The sequence below is a fragment of the Aotus nancymaae genome, unplaced genomic scaffold (assembly GCF_030222135.1).
Source record: "Aotus nancymaae isolate 86718 unplaced genomic scaffold, 86718_ANA_hifiasm-v0.15.2.pri h1tg000058l, whole genome shotgun sequence".
Lineage (NCBI taxonomy): Eukaryota > Metazoa > Chordata > Mammalia > Primates > Aotidae > Aotus > Aotus nancymaae.
Genome location: NW_026988472.1, coordinates 6,518,468 through 6,538,219, shown reverse-complemented (window position 1 = coordinate 6,538,219; position 19,752 = coordinate 6,518,468). Strand labels below are relative to the sequence as shown.

At 43.4% G+C, this 19,752-nt stretch overlaps 1 long non-coding RNA gene across 8 annotated transcripts in view; it reads right to left on the bottom strand.

The window, feature by feature from the left end:
• Positions 1–13,536: 13,536 nt before the first annotated feature.
• Positions 13,537–19,752, bottom strand: part of LOC135269893 (uncharacterized) — a 31,088-nt gene continuing 24,872 nt past the window's right edge. For 5 of the 8 annotated variants that reach the window (XR_010338135.1, XR_010338136.1, XR_010338137.1 and 2 more), the window contains one exon: positions 17,252–19,664. This is a non-coding gene — a long non-coding RNA (uncharacterized LOC135269893). Of the gene's footprint in view, positions 19,665–19,752 lie in introns of all 8 variants that reach the window. The other 3 variants (XR_010338130.1, XR_010338131.1, XR_010338133.1) reach the window with 3 other exon arrangements.

The window sequence follows — 19,752 nt, the reverse complement described above, 5'->3', positions numbered from 1 at the left end:
CTTCCCCTCTGTCACTTTTTTTTTTTTTGAGATGGAATCTTGTCAAGGTTACTACTTGTGGGGGTCTGTCTTGCAGAATTTGATTTAGCAACCAATGAATGAAGGACACTAATATACAGATATTATGCTTTGCTAGTTCAGCTGGGGGTTTGTGGCTGCTTACAGACTCTTTGGAAAGTGCTGTAAAGAGATAGCAGCTGCTGGCCTTTACTAACTAGTGAAACTTGCATTTATTTAGTAAAGTTTAATTGACAAAGGCTTGAGTCAACACCACTAGAGTGAAGAGATTAAAGGACAGGTTCTGATGCTCAAAGGAAACACCACTAGAGGGTAATCTTTTTGGTCGACTTCTTTTCGAGAGGGCCATTTGGCTCAAAGGTTAGTTTTAAGACTACATGAGTAGGCCGGACACCGTGTCTCATGCCTGTAATCCCAGCATTTTGGGAGGCCGAGGCGGGAGGATCATCTGAGGTCAGGCGTTCGAGACCAGCCTGACCAATACAGTGAAACCCTGTCTCTACTAAAAATACAGAAAATTGCCAGGTGCAGTGGCTCACTCCTGTAATTTCAGCACTTTGGGAGGCTGAGATGGACAGATAATGTGGTCAGGAGATTGAGACCATCCTGGCCAACATAGTGAAACCCCGTCTCCACTAAAAATACAAAAATTAGCCGGATGTGATGGTGTGTGCTTGTAATCCGACCTACTCAGGAGGCTGAGGCAGGAGAATCACTTGAACCTGGGAGGCTGAGGTTGCAGTGAGCGGAGATGGAGCTACTGCACTCCTGCCTGGCAACAGAGTGAGATTCTGTCTCAAAAAATATATATACAAAAAAATACAGAAAAAATTTAGCCAGGCGTAGTGGTGCATGCCCATAATCCCAGCTACTTGGGAGGCTGAGGCAGGAGAATCACTTGAACCTGAGAGGCGTAGGTTGCGGTGAGCTGCGATTGCACCATTGTACTTTAGCCTGGGCAACAAGAGCGAAACTCCACCTCAAAAAAAAAAAAAAAAAAAAAAAAAGACTTCATGAGCAAACAAGTTAGTTAGGTAAACTCTTCTACATACTTTAGATATTTGCTTTACTTATTAACTCTGTGTAAAGGGGATTTAGGCTGTTTTCAGCCAAGAACTGTAGAAAAAACTTTTATTTCTGGCAGTGGATTGCAGAAAAAAGAAAACAAAAACTTTTAGACTTTCTAAAATGGTTTGAGACTATATTCTATAACTTTCTTTAATATTTTTCCTTTAATATTTTTGCTACTACTTTGAGTAAATTCCTACAGTCTTACTCTGCTGCTCAGCCTGGAGTGCAGTGGCGTGATCTCTGCTCACTGCAACCTTTGTCTCCCGGGTTCAAGCTATTCTCCTGCCTCAACCTCCTGAGTAGCTGGGATTACAGGCGTGGGCCACCATGCCTGGCTAATTTTTGTATTTTTAGTAGAGACAGGATTTTACCATGTTGGGCAGGCTGGTCTCAAACTCCTGACTTCAGGTGATCCAACCCCCTTGGCCTCCCAAAGTGCTGAGATTATAAGCGTGAGCCATCTCACTGGCCTCAGCTCTATTATTTACTAGCTAAATGACCCTGGACAAGTTACTTAACTGATGTGCCTCAGTTTTCTCTTCTGTAAAATGGGTATAATCAAATTACTATTAGTAGAGTTGTTAGGAATAAATGAGTTAACAACTATATATTTAAAAAGGACCTGGAACAGTGCTTGGCATTTAGCAAGAGCTATGTAAATGTTAGCTATGGCTATTCTTCAGAGCAGCGTTTCTCATCCTTTTCTATGCTACAGACACCTCTTGCAGTCTGTTTAAGTCTGAGGAACCCCTTCCCAGAAGAATGCATGAGTCCTATAAGTAAGATTACAAAAAAAGAAACCAATTATATTGGGGTACAATTTTCAAACTAATGAGAAACACATCTGTAATGTAGCAATATATGTGTTTTTATTAACACATTAAATAACAAGCACTATCAACAGGTCTAGTGATGACCATGATTTTTGAAATAGTGATGTTATTTTGAGAGATATGCAACAACCATAATAATGAAAATCTGATCTCTCTTAGTGGCAAAGCTACAGGTGCTAATGTAACTACAGTTTGTTACCCACATCCCCTAGAAGGACATGCTACATTTCTGTTAGTAATAGTGAAAATAATGATGTAATTTCATCTCCATCCAGTCCATGGGCTCTTTGAATTCTATTCACTGACTCCTCAGGAGTCTTTGGATCGTGAGTTAAGAACTGTGTTTAGAGGGAACTCTCTGAACTTCCGGTTCTGAGGGCTGCCCAATGAAAAGAATTGGGTTTTTTTAGCACCCCCCCCCCACAAAAGAACTGTTTTTAGAGCAAATGGAAGCCATTAGCTGAACATTTCTCTCTTGCCATCTCCAAAATTGTCTCTACACACCCACACCATCCTTTCCTTGGGTCTCAGAAAAGTCCTGTTTAGGGCTTACCCTTCCACTGGGTTTTGGGTCCCAGCCCCTCCCACTTTCTTGGGGATTTCTGCCATTGAGTATCCTCTCTCTGGATTGCATGCACCTCTGTCTCAATATCATTAGAAAATAGGGAATAGGGGCTGAGTGCAGTGGTTCACAGCTGTAATCCTAACATTTTGGGAGGCTGAAACAGGAGGATATCTTGAGCCCAGGAGTTTGAGACCAGCCTGGGCAACATAGCAAGACCCTCTCTCCACACACATAAAAAAATGCAGACCAAAGATGGCTGATCACTGGCAGCTCGGGCTCGTGGTTCCCAGTGAAGGCGTGGAGAATGAGAGGACGCCACACTTTCAGACGAATATTTGTTGCTCATGCTCCAGTCGAGGAGCCCCACGTGTCGCCGGGGCAACTCTTGTGGCCGGCGCGGCAGTTTTGCTGGTGCCTTGGCGTGCCAGTTTTTGGTGCAGAGTCCGGAGATTCCCGGACAGAAGGTCACCATCGGTCTTGGCACCGCTGTTTTGGCCGGCGCGGTGGTCTGCTCGGATTTCGGCGCTGGGAATCAACGAGTTGGACGTCTGCTCAGAGACCTAGTTGGAGGGTCGGTGACTGCAGGGATGATGGAGGGATGAATGTATAATGAAGGGAAGAAGTCAGCGTAGGGGGGCAGAGAATACTCAAGGTCAGAGTGCCTCTCCCTCTACAGGGGATGGCAGTTCCTCATCGGTAACGGAACAAGGCTTGATGGAGAGCGAGTGTGTTCCAATGGCAGAAGCAGGTTTCAAAACGTGGGTGATAGGAAACTTCTGTGAATTGGAAGAACTTGTTCTGGCCCAATGCAAGGAAACTAAGAACCTTGAAAAGGGGTTTGACGAAGTGTTGACGAGAATGGACAATTTGGAGAGGAATATAGGTGAATTGATGGAGCTGAAAAACACAACACGAGAACTTCGTGAAGCATGCACAAGTTTAAACAGTTGAATTGATGAAGTAGAAGAAAGGATATCAGAAGTCGAGAACCAGCTCAGTGAAATGAAACGAGAAGACAAGATTGGAGAAAAAAGGATGGAAAGGAATGAGCAAAGTCTCCAGGAAATATGGGACTATGTGAAAAGACCTAATTTACGTTTGATAGGTGTACCTGAATGTGATGAAGAGAATGAATCCAAGTTGGAAAATACTCTTCAGGATATCATTCAGGAAAACTTTCCCAACCTGGCAAGGCAGGGTAATATTCAACTCCAGGTAATACAGAGAACACCACAAAGATATTCTTCAAGAAGACCAACCCCAAGGCACATAATTGCCAGATTTATTAGGGTTGAAATGAAGGAGAAAATACTAAAGGCAGCCAGAGAGAAAGGTCAGGTTACCCATAAAGGGAAACCTATCAGACTTACAGCATATCTCTCAGCAGAAACCCTACAAGCCAGAAAAGAGTGGGGACCAATATTTAACATCCTTAAAGAAAAGAACTTTCAACCCAGAATTTCATACCCAGCCAAACTAAGCTTTATAATCGAAGGAAAAATTAAATCCTTTGCGAACAAACAAGTACTTAGAGAGTTCACCACCACCAGGCCTGCTTTACAAGAGCTTCTGAAAGAAGCACTATACATATAAAGGAACAACCAATATCAGCCTTTCCAAAAATATATCAAAAAGCAAAGAACATTAACACAACGAAAAATTTACACTAACTAATGGGCAAAACAGCCAGCTAGCATCAAATGCCAGTATTAAACATATATATTCTAATCGGATAAAAAGCCAAAACCCATTGGTATGCTGCATCCAGACCCATCTCACATGCAACGATACACAAAGACTCAAAACAAAGAGAAGGAGGAAGATTTATCAACCAATCAGATAGTAAAAATAAACAAATAAATAAAAAGCAGGAGATGCAATTCTCGCCTCTGATAAAGTAGACTTTAAAGCAACAAAGAGCAAAAGAGGCAAAGAAGGACATTACATAATGGCAAAAGGATCAATGTAACAAGAAGAGCTAACGATTTTATAGATCAACGAGACAGAAAATTAACAGGGACATCCAGGATTTGAACTCAGACCCAGAACAAGTAAACTTAATAAACATTTATAGAACTCTCCACTTCAATATACATAAAACATACATTACCACCTCACACCTATTCCATAAGTGACTACATAATTGGAAGTAAATCACTCCTCAGTAATCGCATAGCATTTCATAGGTTTAAATGAAATATTGGTTGGCTGATTGTTTGTTATTTTCTTCCCTTATTCCTTCCTGTCTACGTCATTAAGTATAATTATTGGTATAAAAGAGGTTTTCAATACCCATTTCTAAAATGTATTCTAGCCTGGGCAAGAAAGCAATACTCCCATTCTCTCTCTCTTTTTCTCTTCTTTTTTCCTCCTCTTCTTTATTCTTTTTCTTTCTTTCTTTCTTAAAAAAAAAAAATGCAGACTAAAGTGATGTCAACATACTCAACAGTTTCGATTCACGTCTTATGGGAACCTGAGTGCCAGAGGTGCGCAAAGGGGCCCAGCAAGGGTACCAGAACAAGCAACACACAGCATTGTGTCAAATTTGCCCTTCCAGGGGACACAGAAAAACAAAGGTGTTTTTCACTTCTGGGTGATCTTCACTCCTGGGAGATAAAAACCACAAGATAACCCATTTAACTGTTGTGGGCACCTGAAGTTACCTCTGCAAAGACAGAGCTGCACTGGTTCCAACTGGCTCTGAGGTGACATTGGCAAATATAAAGAATCCCAATTATACTGTCATTTATGTGAGGGGGGAAAAAAAGAACCCCAAGTAATGATTATACAGAGCCTGTCATTTCTGAGTGAGCCGGGGCACAAACTGAATGATTGGTTTAAATGCTGAAGGACTGCAGGGGACATGAAAATTACTGTGGAGAGCATTTAAGAGGATGCTGAGGACACATGCTGCCTGAGTGTTTGCCACTTGAATAAATGGGACTGATGTCTGAATGATGATAGCCTCAGGTTATGATGACTTTACCATTGCCTAAATCAACTGCCATTTTTCAGGCTTTGTGTAAGCAGACCTTTCTGGCCGTATTTGACATATGCATCACGTGCTCTTCCTAGAAATTCCCACTTGGCTTCTGGGAAGCCTGATTCTCCTGGTTTCTCGTACTCCCCTGATTGTTCTTTTGTCTCCTCCCTGGGTTGTTTTTCTTCTGCCCCTTCCTGGAGAGATTATGCATCTCCTGGTTTTTTTGTTTGTTTGTTTGTTTGTTTTTTGAGGCGGAGTTTCGCTCTTGTTACCCAGGCTGGAGTGCAATGGCACGATCTCGGCTCACCGCAACCTCAGCCTCCTGGGTTCAAGCAATTCTCCTGCCTCAGCCTCCCGAGTAGCTGGGACTACAGGCATGCACCACCATGCCCAGCTAATTTTTGTATTTTTAGTAGAGACGGGGTTTCACCTTGTTGACCAGGATGGTCTCGATCTCTTGACCTCGTGATCCACCCGCCTCGGCCTCCCAAAGTGCTGGGATTACAGGCATGAGCCACCGTGCCCAGCCACATCTCCTGGTTTTAATACTCCCTCTCTGCTGAGGACTTGCCAATCTCTACTTTGAGCTCATCTTCTCCACTGAACTTCAGAATCATATAGCAAATAATTTGTTGGTCCTGTACAGCAGACATCCTAAATTAAACTCAATCAATCATTGCCCCTAAACCTGCTCTATCTTGGTTACAGTACTAACTTCCCAGACACCCAAGCCAGACCCTGGGACTCATGCCCTCTTCACACCATCTAAATAACTGCCAAGTCCTGCTGATTTAACTCCTACATACTTCTTGGATCTGGCACCTCCTCCCTCCTACTTTCCTATTATCACCATCCATAATCTCTTGCCAGTACTATTGCAACTGATCACACTCCACTGTTGTTGCTTTTAAATGGATCATCCAAGAAACCAGCAGAAACCTCTTCCTAAAATTCAATTTTTATTGTTACCTCCTTGCTTTCAAACTCCTTCAGTGTCCCCTCCTCACTTTTTTTTTCTTTTTGAGACGAAGTCTTGTTCTGTTACCCAGACTGGAGTGCAGTGTCGAGATCTCGGCTCGCTGCAACCTCCACCTCCCAGGTTCAAGCAATTCTTGTGCCTCAGCCTCCCTAGTAGTTGGGACTACAGGCACCCACCATCACACCCGGCTAATTTTTGTATTTTTAGTAGACACGGGGTTTCACCATGTTGGCCAGGCTGCTCTCAAACGCCTGACCTCAGGTGATCCACCCACCTTGGCCTCCCAAAGTGCTGAGATTACAGGTGTGAGCCACTGCGTCTGGCCCCTCCTCCTCACTTTTAAGGCTTTTCATAATCTGATGGCTGCTGGCTAACTTTGGCCTCTATAACACTACACTTCCCAGGAACAACACACTACTCAACATCCCCATAGTAGTGTTGCCAGATCAGGTATAGGATGCTCAGTAATTACATTTGAATTTCAGATAAACGATGAATAATATTTTAGTATAAGCATTCCTGTGCAATCTTTGGGACATGCTTATACTGTAAAGCTATTTGTTATTTATCTGAAATTCAGACTTGTGGGCACCCTATATTTTTATTTGCTAAATGTGGCAACCCTACCCCATAGATAACCCCTAGGATGATGAGATGCCCCTTCTGAGGGTCCCACAGCTCTGAACTAACACTTACCCACCTGAGAGACTGGAGATCTATTCTGATCTCTGTATTCTTGCTACGCAACACAGAGAGCCTGGCACAGAACAGATGGCAGTGTTTGCTGAGTGAATGAATGCATACATATGTGTGACCTAGCAATAAACCTGTATCTTCTGGTGGAATCTTTAAGTGTTGTGATCAGTATACAGTGTCAATTCCACTTATATCCACCTTCCCTTCACAGTCTTGGAAGAGTCAACTCATAGTTTACACATCCCCCCAGGCAGGTGAGCTAGAAAGCCAGGAGTCATCCGTAGACTTAGGGAAGCCATTACAGGACCAGTTGGGTTTTCTGTTTTTTATATTCGGAGTGGGGAGGAACGGGAGGGAGACCACCATCTTCTGGCGATATGGAAGTAGAGAAAGGCAAACAGGAGGGGAGCAAGTGAGGAAAAGAAGAGGATGTGAAAAGCCCGAAGAAAGGCAGGAGAGCAAGAAGGTAGGAATAAAGGCGAAGAAGCGGGAGCCAGCTGGCACCACAGCGAGAGTGACAGCCGCCGCCAGCAGGGGGCGAGAGCTGGGAGGAGGGCTGGGGCTGGAGCTGGGAGGAGGGAGGCTCAGGGAAGCCTTGCTGAGCCACTCTTCTCCTTCCCGGACTCTTCACCACCACCACCCCTACCCCCTCACCGCCCCCCCAACTATCCGAGGCTGACACCCAGGGCTTGGCCCTCTTGGGCTTCCTAGCTCTCCAGCCCGGGAGTTAGACTAGTTTTTCAACTCCCCGGGCCGCAAATTGGGAGGACAACAATCCCTTCCGCTCCGCGCCCTCCAAGGTCGAGTTAGGAAAGACTTGGAACAGAATTAAACAGCTTTGGGGGAGATGAGTCAGCCCGGGCGGGGCTGCAGCTGCCAGTGAAACTCCTGCCAGTGTGATTGGGCAACAACCAGAAGTAGGGGGCCCGCGGGGTGGTGGTGCCATCCCTTAAAGGCAGTTTATGTAATAAGGCTTGATCGCGCACCCACCAAAGGGGCGGCTGTGGGGTCAGCCTCAATTTCTTCCACTGTGAAGTGGGAATATGAATACGAAACGAATTATGTCTGCTAGGTGCCTGGGCTATAAAAGCGGTCAGACAGTATTCACTGTCGTGCTTAGTGCCGTGCCCTCCACCCTAGGCCACTTTCGCCATGTGGGACTGTCCCAAAGGCTAGGGTGTGGAGTGCAGTGGGGAGCCCCTGATCCATCACCACAGGGAGCCCAAAGCGGTGAAGGAACCCGGTGAAGGGTCACGGGCAGGAGGCAAGTTCTTTTATTTCTGCCACTTCCAGGTGAGGAAAAAAAGACGGCTGCTCCGGAACTAAGGGTTGGGTAGCGATGTACTGGCCTCACCCGCTTTAAGCGGAATCACCTTAGATTTACCATGTTTGTTGTTCATGCATTCATTTTCTTTATCAGAGGGACTGCTGGTTAAACGGAAGGATTTACACTAAGACTCCAGTACGAGGCTGTACTATAGACCTGACCGAATGAGCGTGAGAAGACGAGACCTCAGGAGAGGTAGGAGGGCGACAGTGGGCACCCAGATCCACAGGTCCAGGGTCTAGCTGCCTCCCACACCCGCTCTTTTGGGAGTGGTGCGCGGCATCTGCGCATGCGCTCCCCACCCAAGCCAGGTCCCCCGCGGGGTCAGCTGGCCCCTGCGTGGAGGTGCTGCCCGCGCATGCGTGTCCGGCTCACATGGCGCTCCCAGTGCGGTCGGAGTGTCCCCAGTGGAGCTGGTAATGGCGAGGACGGAGGCCCGGCCCATAGCGGGTGACTGTTATGAGATATGGCTAAAGGACCTGTGGATCTTGGTGCCCGCTGTCGCCCTCCTACGTCTCCTGAGGTCTCATCTTCTCACACTCACTCGGAGTGTGACAGCGACAGGCCACAGAGGGTGGTAAAGTGTGGCCGCCTGGGGCAGTTTCCTTTGGCGCTGAGTAGAGGTGGCTGGCAGTTGTGGTGGCTCCTTTCGCCTGGACTCAGCTGTGTGGTCCCCTGAGGGGTACTAAAAACCAGAAGACGTAGGGGAGTGAATGTATTTGACTCGGAGGAAACCCCTCTTGAGCCTGCCCTCACATCCTTAGAAGAAACCCAGACTGAGGTCCAATCGTCCCCAAATAATCTCCTCCCCACCCCTTCCCTGACTCAAAACTGGATTTGGACGGTAAACATGCCCTACCCTATCCCCTTGGAGTCCTTCAGTGAGCTCCAAGGGCCTACCCCACATTCTGGGGGCCTCTGAGTTTAAAAGGAGGACCCATTGGACAGGGTGGAGTTGAGGGACCTGCTGTGGAGATGCCTCTGGCCTGGGGAAACCACTGCTTCCTCATCTGCCACTGAGACTGAGGAAGACCTGCATATGGGCCTTGGCAAACACCAGGAAGAATATCTCCAGACCACCATTCAGGAAGTGAAGACAGTGGGATATTGAGTTAATAGGCTTGACCCCAGACCCCTGTAAGGAAAGGAAAGGCTGCTCCTTCTGTAGATGTGAAGTCGAAGAGGCTTCAGGGACCTTAAAGCCTAATGCTTCTTATGAATGAGAAGCATTCATACCCAATCATACTATTTAACTCACACACCATGTCTCAGGCTCTGTTGTGAGCATATTAACTCTTATTTATTATTTTACTTTATTTTATTTTGAGACAGAGTCTCACTCTGTCACACAGGCTGGAGTGCAGTGGCACAATCTCAGCTCACTGCAACCTCCACCTCCTGGGTTCAAGCAATTCTGCTTCAGCCTCCTGAGTAGCTGGAATTACAGGTGTGTGCCACCACACCTGGCTAATTTTTTATTTATTTTTATTTTTATTTTTTGTATTTTTAGTAGAGACAGGGTTTCACCATGTTGGCCAGGCTGTTCTCGAACTCCTGATCTCAGATGATCCACCCGCCTCAGCCTACCAAAGTGCTGGGATTACAGGTGTGAGCCACCACATCTGGCCTGTATTAACTCGTAATCCTCACAACAACCCTATGAGGAAGGCACTACCATCTTCCTCTTTTTTTTTTTTTTTGGAGGTGGAGTTTTGCTCTTGTTGCCCAGGCTGGAGTGCAATGGCGCCATCTCAGCTTACCATAAACTCCGTCTCCCGGGTTCAAGCGATTCTCCTGCCTCAGCCTCCAGAGTAGCTGGGATTACAGGCATGTGCCACCACACCCGGCTAATTTTGTATTTTTAGTAGAGATGGGGTTTCTCCATGTTGATCAGGCTGGTCTCGAACTCCCGACCTCAGGTGATCCGCCTGCCTCGGCCTCTCAAAGTGCTGGGATTACAGGTGTGAGCCACCACGCCCCGCCCCCATCTTCCTCATTTTACAGATGAGGAAAGTGAGTACTGAAAAGTTAAGCTATTTCCCAAGATCTAACAACTAGTCAGGAGCAAAGCAGGGCTTCAAATTCAGGCAGTCTGGCTCCAGAATCTGCACTCTTTTGAACACAAGTAATACTGCTCTAGGGAAGAGAACAGATAAGAGAGACCCACTAAAGGTCAAGATAGGAACTCATTTCCTAAGCACCTTCTCTCACACTATTTCAATCTTCCAAATAACCCTGTGAGGGAGGAAACTGAGGCAAAGAGAGGTTATGTACTGTTAAAAAAATATATTATTCGGCTGGGCGCGGTGGCTCATGCCTATAATCCCAGCATTTTGGGAGGCTGAGGCAGGTGGATCACGAGGTCAAGAGATGGAGACCATCCTGGTCAACATGGTGAAACCCAGTCTCTACTAAAAATACAAAAATTAGCTGGGCATGGTGGCGTGTGCCTGTAGTCCCAGCTACTTGGGAGGCTGAGGCAGGAGAATTGCTTGAACCCAGGAGGCGGAGGTTGCGGTGAGCTGAGATCACGCCATTGCACTCCAGCCTGGGTAACAAGAGCGAAACTCCATCTCAGATAAAAAAAAAAAACAAAAAAAAAAACAAGCAAAAAAGAAATATATTATTCATGACAGTGTTAAAGATGGTAGGGTCAGGCTTTATTCAAGGTCATGGCGACAGGTATGCAGACCACTGCAATGGTGTCTTGCAGTGGGAGAGAGATTGGACTCAACTCTAAGTCCAACAATGACAAGTGGAGATTTGTAGCAAAGGAGCAAGGTGGGGGTCAGTGGATAGGAAATTACTAAGAGGAAACATCTAGGAGAAGGAGTTTCTGGCTAAGCTGACTTGATAGGATTATTGCTGAAGGCAGTCCAGGATGATAAGAATCCAGGGTAGTCAGATACCAAGCATGGGAGATTTCCCCTAAACTGACTTAGCAGGATTCTTGCTCAAACTAGATTCAATAAGGACAGAGAGAGTCCTTGTAAAGACCCTTTTAAGGACAGGTCAGGCCTAGTCAAGCAGAGTACATGGAGGAATCTGAGGAAAGTTTTGGTCAAAAGAGGCAGTCTTTGTCAAGTATCTTGCCCAGCTGGGCAAGGTGGCACATGCCTGTAATTCCAGCACTTAGGGAGGCCAAGGTGGGAGGATCGTTTGAAGCCAGGACTTTAAGACCAGTCTGGGTGACATAGCGATACCCCATCTCTAACCCAAAAAATGTTTTGGGTTTTTTTGAGACAGGGTCTTGATCTGTTGCCCAGGCTGGAGTACTGTGGCACTATTTTGCCTCACTTGCAGCCTTGACTTCTTGAGTTCAAGGGATCCTCCTGCCTCAGCCTCCAGAGGAGCTGGGACCACACTTGTGCGCCACCACGCCCGGCTAACTTTTTCTTAAATTTTTTGTAAAGAAGGGGTCTTACCATGTTGTCCAGGCTGGTCTTGAACTCCCGGGCTCAAGCAATCCTACCGCCTAGGCCTCCCAAAGTGCTGGGATTAAAGGAATGATGCACTACACCCCGCTACAAAAAAAATTTTTTTTAATCTTGCCCTCTGTCATACAAGTAGTAGTTGGACCAAGTTAATGAAGCAGCCTGACTCAGGCAACAAGTTAGTTAACCAAGACAAAAAATGAGACTAAGATCCAAGGTCTCTTCCAGCCTTGAGGCCTTTCACTACTTGCTTTTTTTTTTTTTTTTGAGATGGAGTCTTGCTCTGTCACCCAGGCTGGAGTGCAGTGGCATGATCTCAGCTCACTACAACCTCCATCTCCCAGGTTCAAGCAATTCTCCTGCCTCAGCCTCTGAGTAGCTGGGATTACAGGCATGTGCCACCACGCCTGGCTAATTTTTTGTATTTTTAGTAGAGACAAGGTTTCACCAAGTTGGCCAAGCTGGTCTCACACTCCTATCTCAGGTAATCCACTTGCCTCGGCCTCCCAAAGTGCTGGAATTGCAGGCATAAACCACCACACCTGGCCCACTACATGCATTTTAACAAACATTTATTTGTTCATTCAGCAGATGTTTATTGTGCTGGGTGTTCTTGGAGGCACTGAGGATTCAGCAGTGAACGAAACAGACCTGATCCCTGTCCGAAAGTCTCTGAAGGAGGGTGAAGGTAAAGATAAACACAGCTGACATTAGTGGTAAAACATTCTTTTGACAGCACTCAGCTTTTTCAGACAGGAACTCAAAAGGAGCTGAGCTGCCCCCAAGTGGTAGCCTTAGGCTACTATAAGCTATGCCAAAGTTTGGTGAAGTCTCTTGTTGCAGGGGTTTGAATGCGGTGTTCCTGCACAGAGTTGGTGCAGTTTGAGGGGGAATGTGGAACCAACAATAAACATGTAAATGACTTTCAGGTAGTGATATTTGAAGACAAGGGAGGTTGGGAGAAGAAATTGACTATTTTGGTGAACTGAGAATCCAGAAATACCAAGGCTTGGGAACAACAAGTGAAAATCCCTGAGGCAGGACCAGGCCTGTCTTTTGCCCGGGTAGGAGGGAAGTACCATGTTCCTGGAGCACGGGTAGCACTCAATGAAAGTGAACAAGGTGGGACTAAGGCAGGGGATGGTGGGACAACTGAAGTCTGAAATCTTGGAGATACTCAGGAGCCAGATCACAAGGACTATGTGCCACCAGGCCCACCCCGTAAAGTAATGCAAATTTGCACTGCATAAGGGCAGCTTGTGCTGAAAGGGTGAGGACAGGTACCTAATTGCACCTGTACTATGTTCACCAAGTTGTAGAGTGCATCCTGGTACAGGGCTATGTCAGCCAGCAGAAAAGAGTGCCTTTTCCTAATAACTACAAGCTGGGCAAACTGTGAGGCAGAGGGACTGCATCTGCCTAGAGGGGCACTGCGGTGGTCTGAATGTTTGTGCCCCCTGCCCATCAAATTCATAAGTTGAAATCCTAACCCCCAAGGTGATGTTATTGGGAGATGGGACACCTTGGGAGGTGGGCTCCTGTTTTGGTACAAGACAAATACCAAAGAGACCAAGCTTGGATTTGTTTTAACAGGCAGGTTCATGGGGAGGAAAAACACCAGTCGAGAGTATATAAGAAAAAGAGATTTATTTACTATATATATATATATTTACATTACCATCCACATCAACACCGGCATAAGAATCAGCACGGGTAATCGCAAGGTCAATCTGGAAGCCTTCTGTCCACTTAACAGCAACACCGGCAGCACGGGTAATTACAGCAACACCGGCATAAGAATCAGCACGGGTAATCACAGCAACACCGGCAGCACGGGTAATCCAATCACAGCAACACCGGCACGGGTAATCGCAAGTTCAGGCTAGAAGCTTTCTGTTGTCTCTCTCTCTCTTCATAACGCTAAACTGTCTTCTTTATACTGTATTAACACTGGACAGATGGGTAATTTTGAGTAGTATTACACAAAAGTGTGCCAGGTATAGACTTACACTGGGTAGTACAATTAATAAAGTTTACACAAGTGTCATTAGGGGTAATAATTGTTTTAGGAGTATATAACCGCAAATAGTTTACAGGCAACGTATATGAAGATTTTCCCCAATTAGCTCAATTATCATAGGATATAGTCTTGTCAGGGAAATGTGCAAGGAAAGTCATTTCTTTACTATCTTTGGCAGGTTTACATACTGGTCGAAGACAGTTTTCCAACATATAATGGTGGTGATGGTCTTGTTCCAGGCAGAAAGAAGTAACATTTAACACCCACGCTAGCGAGAGCCAGAAGTTTTCTTCGCGACTTGGAGATGATATCAGGGCGATGGCGAGGTGTACAGTTATCAGGATTATGAACATCTGTAAAGAAAGCTGTACAAATTTTGATGAAAATTATGGTCTATGATATAAATGGTTAGTGGGTATCAGGACAGGTACATCATTAGGTGGGATTAGTACATAGACACAATTATTTTTTTTAGATGCAATTATTTCTCCTTTCTGTAAAGGTTTATTAGGTGATGATTGGACCCATACATGTTCACCTCGTTTAAGTGGTGTTTCGGTGCTACCAAAACCAAGATGCAAATTTTGTGGAGGATTTCTTTGGCTTTCTCAAGTAGTATTTTGTACTACAGGTATAATGAAAATCTGGGCTATCCGATGTCCCTTTGGTAATATAAGGCCCTCATCTTGTGAATTATAACATAAAATTTCATTTTTACCATAGTAATCTGCGTCAATAATACCTCCCAATATCATCATTTCTTTTAATGTCAGACTAGACCTTGCTGCAATTTGTCCATAATAACCGGGGGGTATTTGGATACCTATGTCTGTAGGAATGGTTTGATGCATTTTACTTTCTATTTTAATAATGGAATAGCAAAATAGGTCATAACCAGCAGCTAGTTTAGTAGCATTCCAGGGCTGAATGGCATCTGGGTGGTATTTCCACCATTTTGTTACAGCAAGGGCAACACAATGAGTTTTCACCTGTAAATGAGAAGTGCTACTGACCATGTGTTGTAATGGTGTTTGTCCATCAGTTAAAGGGCGATTATTTAATTGCATTAAGGCAGATAATAAAAAATCTTTCCAGGCATAATAGTTGGGGTTTCCTGATTTTCTTAATTTTTTTTTTCTTTTAACAATCCATTCATTTTTTTTTTTTTTAATTAATCCTGCAGCTTGGGGGTAATAAGGAATATGATATATCCATTTCATGTTATGTTGGGCGCAATAATCTGTTATTAACTTACCTTTGAAATGTGATCTATTATTACTTTGAATTTGTAAAGGAGCGCCATAGCATAATATTATGCAATTTAAGGTTTTTAAAGTATTAAATTGAGTAGCTCTTTTATAAGGACACCCAATAAGAACACCAGAATACGTGTTAACAATGGTGCAAATATAAGCACAGCCTTTGGACATGGGCAGTGGACCCACATAATTAATTTGTCAAATTTGAGCAGATTGTTTTTCTCGGGCTTATTCTCCAGTTACTATGCGTGGAACTTGCTGCAACCTTTCCTGATTACATACAGGACACTGATATGTAATAGTTTTACAAATATTAAGCGGGAGATAAATTCCTTTCTGATTAGCCCACCTGTACATGGTTTTGCCCCAGTATGGCCAGTATGCTCGTGTATCCATTGGGCACATTTTAGATGATCTTCAGCATAGGTATTGGAATTAATTTTAGTGAAATCAGCCTTTTTATTGTGTAATTTTTTAACAGAATCCAAAGAGGCGTGAGCATCTACATGAAAAACAGAAACATTAGTTCATTGTAAAACAATCTATATATTTTGCCATATTTCTGCTCCCCATAATGATTTGTCTCGAATTTTCCACTCATCATGTTCCCATTGTGTCTGGATCCCAATCAGCCTTAGCGGTAGCAATGACTGCATGAACCTTCTGAGCATTTACCTTTCCCTTCCTTTTACGATATTTGTGCTGAGCACAACGCACTGCAGCTTTTTCAGCTACCCCCTGATATGTTTTGACCTGATCCCCCAAAATAAGGTTTTGACATTGTAACATAGATAATTTACTTTGTAAATCTGCCAACTCTTTTTCCAGCTGCAATTTTTCTTGCATAACCTTCTGTCTGTCTATATATTGCTTTCGATATGCAGATAACAAGATCCAACCTCGGTGACTTACAGCTGCCATTTCTTTTCCTTTCTCCACTGGAACGAACTCTAACGTTTCACACACCTGCATAGGGTCAGCGGATCGCAAACGACCATCCCAATTCTCACTTAATCCTGTTCCACAAGCCCACATACGAGCTACTGATGAGAAGGTGGGATCATCCCACCCTGGAATATCCCAAGTTACAGCTTTAATTTCTCGCTTAAAAAGAGGCATGTTGCTTTCCCTTCTCCCCGAATCCTGCCGACTACGCCAATTTGTTTTGGTACAAGACAAATACCAAAGAGACCAAGCTTGGATTTGTTTTAACAGGCAGGTTCGTGGGGAGGAAAAACACCAGCCGAGAGTATATACGAAAAAGAGATTTCTTTACTATATATATATAAAAATATATATTTACATTACCATCCACATCAACACCGGCATAAGAATCAGCACGGGTAATCGCAAGGTCAATCTGGAAGCCTTCTGTCCACTTAACAGCAACACCGGCAGCACGGGTAATTACAGCAACACCGGCATAAGAATCAGCACGGGTAATCACAGCAACACCGGCAGCACGGGTAATCCAATCACAGCAACACCGGCACGGGTAATCGCAAGTTCAGGCTAGAAGCTTTCTGTTGTCTCTCTCTCTCTTCATAACGCTAAACTGTCTTCTTTGTACTGTATTAACACTGGACTATCTTTATACTGTACTAAAAAAAGGAATTCATTTCTTTTATACTGTGCTAAGAAAAGAAGTTTATTTACAGTTTAAGATATGCTGACTCCGTCTTCATTATGTGACTGCGTCCTTGAATTGCTTTACTAAAAAGTGGACCACGGGAACTGGCCAGGTTCCCAGATCCGGGTTCAAGGTGAGTTGAGCTCACTCTGTGCACCGAATGCTCTCAACTTATACAAGGAAATGAAGATCATGAGGAGTCTGTGCAAAGCTTTATAAACAATTTAGTTAACCCTTACATTCGGCCCTAAGGCTTTCACAGAGGACATATGATCTTTATTTACATTTTATGTGTAGTATGGGTTGGACGATATATATTGAGTAGTGATCGCAGAGTAACAAGAAGGCAAGCAACATATTAAAATACAACATGTCAAGAGTAGGAGACTTACAAGAAATATTTGTTTTAACCAAGCAGTAGGTAACCAAGAAGTGATCCAGTTAAACGAATTTCATTCCTCTTTATTTTGTTTGATTTTTTGCATTAATTGTTTGAGCTTGTCAATTTTATCCTGTATTTCTTGACTATTATCAGTTAAGTTAAAACAACACATTCCTTTGATTTTCTTACATCCTTGGTGATGGAATAATAATAAGTAATCAATGGCGGCCCTATTGTCTAAAATAGCTTGTCGTAAGTTGTGCTGTTCATTATTTAATAGAGCTAGTGCTTGAGAGGTTTGATTTAAAGCCTTTGCCATATTACATCCTAGGTGTTGTAACTGCCTTTGATTTATAGGCCCAAAGAAAAGTGTACTAATTACGCTAGCAATCATTGCTGCTCCTTCTGCTTCCGATAGGAAGGTTATCTGATTATTACAAGTTTTCTGATCTACAGGTATGGATCGGCGGGTTCTACTACTATTATGTTTAAGCTGTACAATGCTATCCTGAGTAGGGAGAAATACAGAAATGCGTGATAGGCAACATTTAGTATTGGTTGTGACATTAGCTGGAATATAATTGTAAGTATAGCTATTACAAGTGAAAAACCATCCAGTGGGTAAAGTTACATAGCCTTTAACAGATGGGTAATTTTGAGTAGTATTACACAAAAGTGTGCCAGGTATAGGTTTACACTGGGTAGTACAATTAATAAAGTTTACACAAGTGTCATTAGGGGTAATAATTGTTTTAGGAGTATATAACCGCAAATAGATTACAGGCAACGTATATGAAGATTTTCCCCAATTAGCTCAATTGTCATAGGATATAGTCTTGTCAGGGAAATGTGCAAGGAAAGTCATTTCTTTACTATCTTTGGCAGGTTTACATACTGGTCGAAGACAGTTTTCCAACATATAATGGTGGTGATGGTCTTGTTCCAGGCAGAAAGAAGTAACATTTAACACCCGCGCTAGCGAGAGCCAGAAGTTTTCTTCACGACTTGGAGATGATATCAGGGCGATGGCGAGGTGTACAGTTATCAGGATTATGAACATCTGTAAAGAAAGCTGTACAAATTTTGATGAAAATTATGGTCTATGATATAAATGGTTAGTGGGCATCAGGACAGGTACATCATTAGGTGGGATTAGTACATAGACACAATTATTTTTTTTAGATGCAATTATTTCTCCTTTCTGTAAAGGTTTATTAGGTGATGATTGGACCCATACATGTTCACCTCGTTTAAGTGGTGTTTCGGTGCTACCAAAACCAAGATGCAAATTTTGTGGAGGATTTCTTTGGCTTTCTCAAGTAGTATTTTGTACTACAGGTATAATTAAAATCTGGGCTATCCGATGTCCCTTTGGTAATATAAGGCCCTCATCTTGTGAATTATAACATAAAATTTCAATTTTACCATAGTAATCTGCGTCAACAATACCTCCCAATATCATCATTTCTTTTAATGTCAGACTAGACCTTGCTGCAATTTGTCCATAATAACCGGGGGGTATTTGGATACCTATGTCTGTAGGAATGGTTTGATGCATTTTACTTTCTATTTTAATAATGGAATAGCAAAATAGGTCATAACCAGCAGCTAGTTTAGTAGCATTCCAGGGCTGAATGGCATCAGGGTGGTATTTCCACCATTTTATTACAGCAAGGGCAACACAATGAGTTTTCACCTGTAAATGAGAAGTGCTACTGACCATGTGTTGTAATGGTGTTTGTCCATCAGTTAAAGGGCGATTATTTAATTGCATTAAGGCAGATAATAAAAAATCTTTCCAGGCATAATAGTTGGGGTTTCCTGATTTTCTTAATTTGTTTTTTCTTTTAACAATCCATTCATTTTTTTTTTTTTAATTAATCCTGCAGCTTGGGGGTAATAAGGAATATGATATATCCATTTCATGTTATGTTGGGCGCAATAATCTGTTATTAACTTACCTTTGAAATGTGATCTATTATTACTTTGAATTTGTAAAGGAGCTCCATAGTATAATATTATGTAATTTAAGGTTTTTAAAGTATTAAATTGAGTAGCTCTTTTATAAGGACACCCAATAAGAACACCAGAATACGTGTTAACAATGGTGCAAATATAAGCACAGCCTTTGGACATGGGCAGTGGACCCACATAATTAATTTGTCAAATTTGAGCAGATTGTTTTTCTCGGGCTTATTCTCCAGTTACTATGCGTGGAACTTGCTGCAACCTTTCCTGATTACATACAGGACACTGATATGTAATAGTTTTACAAATATTAAGCGGGAGATAAATTCCTTTCTGATTAGCCCACCTGTACATGGTTTTGCCCCAGTATGGCCAGCATGCTCGTGTATCCATTGGGCACATTTTAGATGATCTTCAGCGTAGGTATTGGAATTAATTTTAGTGAAATCAGCCTTTTTATTGTGTAATTTTTTAACAGAATCCAAAGAGGCGTGAGCATCTACATGAAAAATAGAAACAATAGTACATTGTAAAACAACCTATATATTTTGCCATATTTCTGTTCCCCATAATGATTTGTCTCGAAT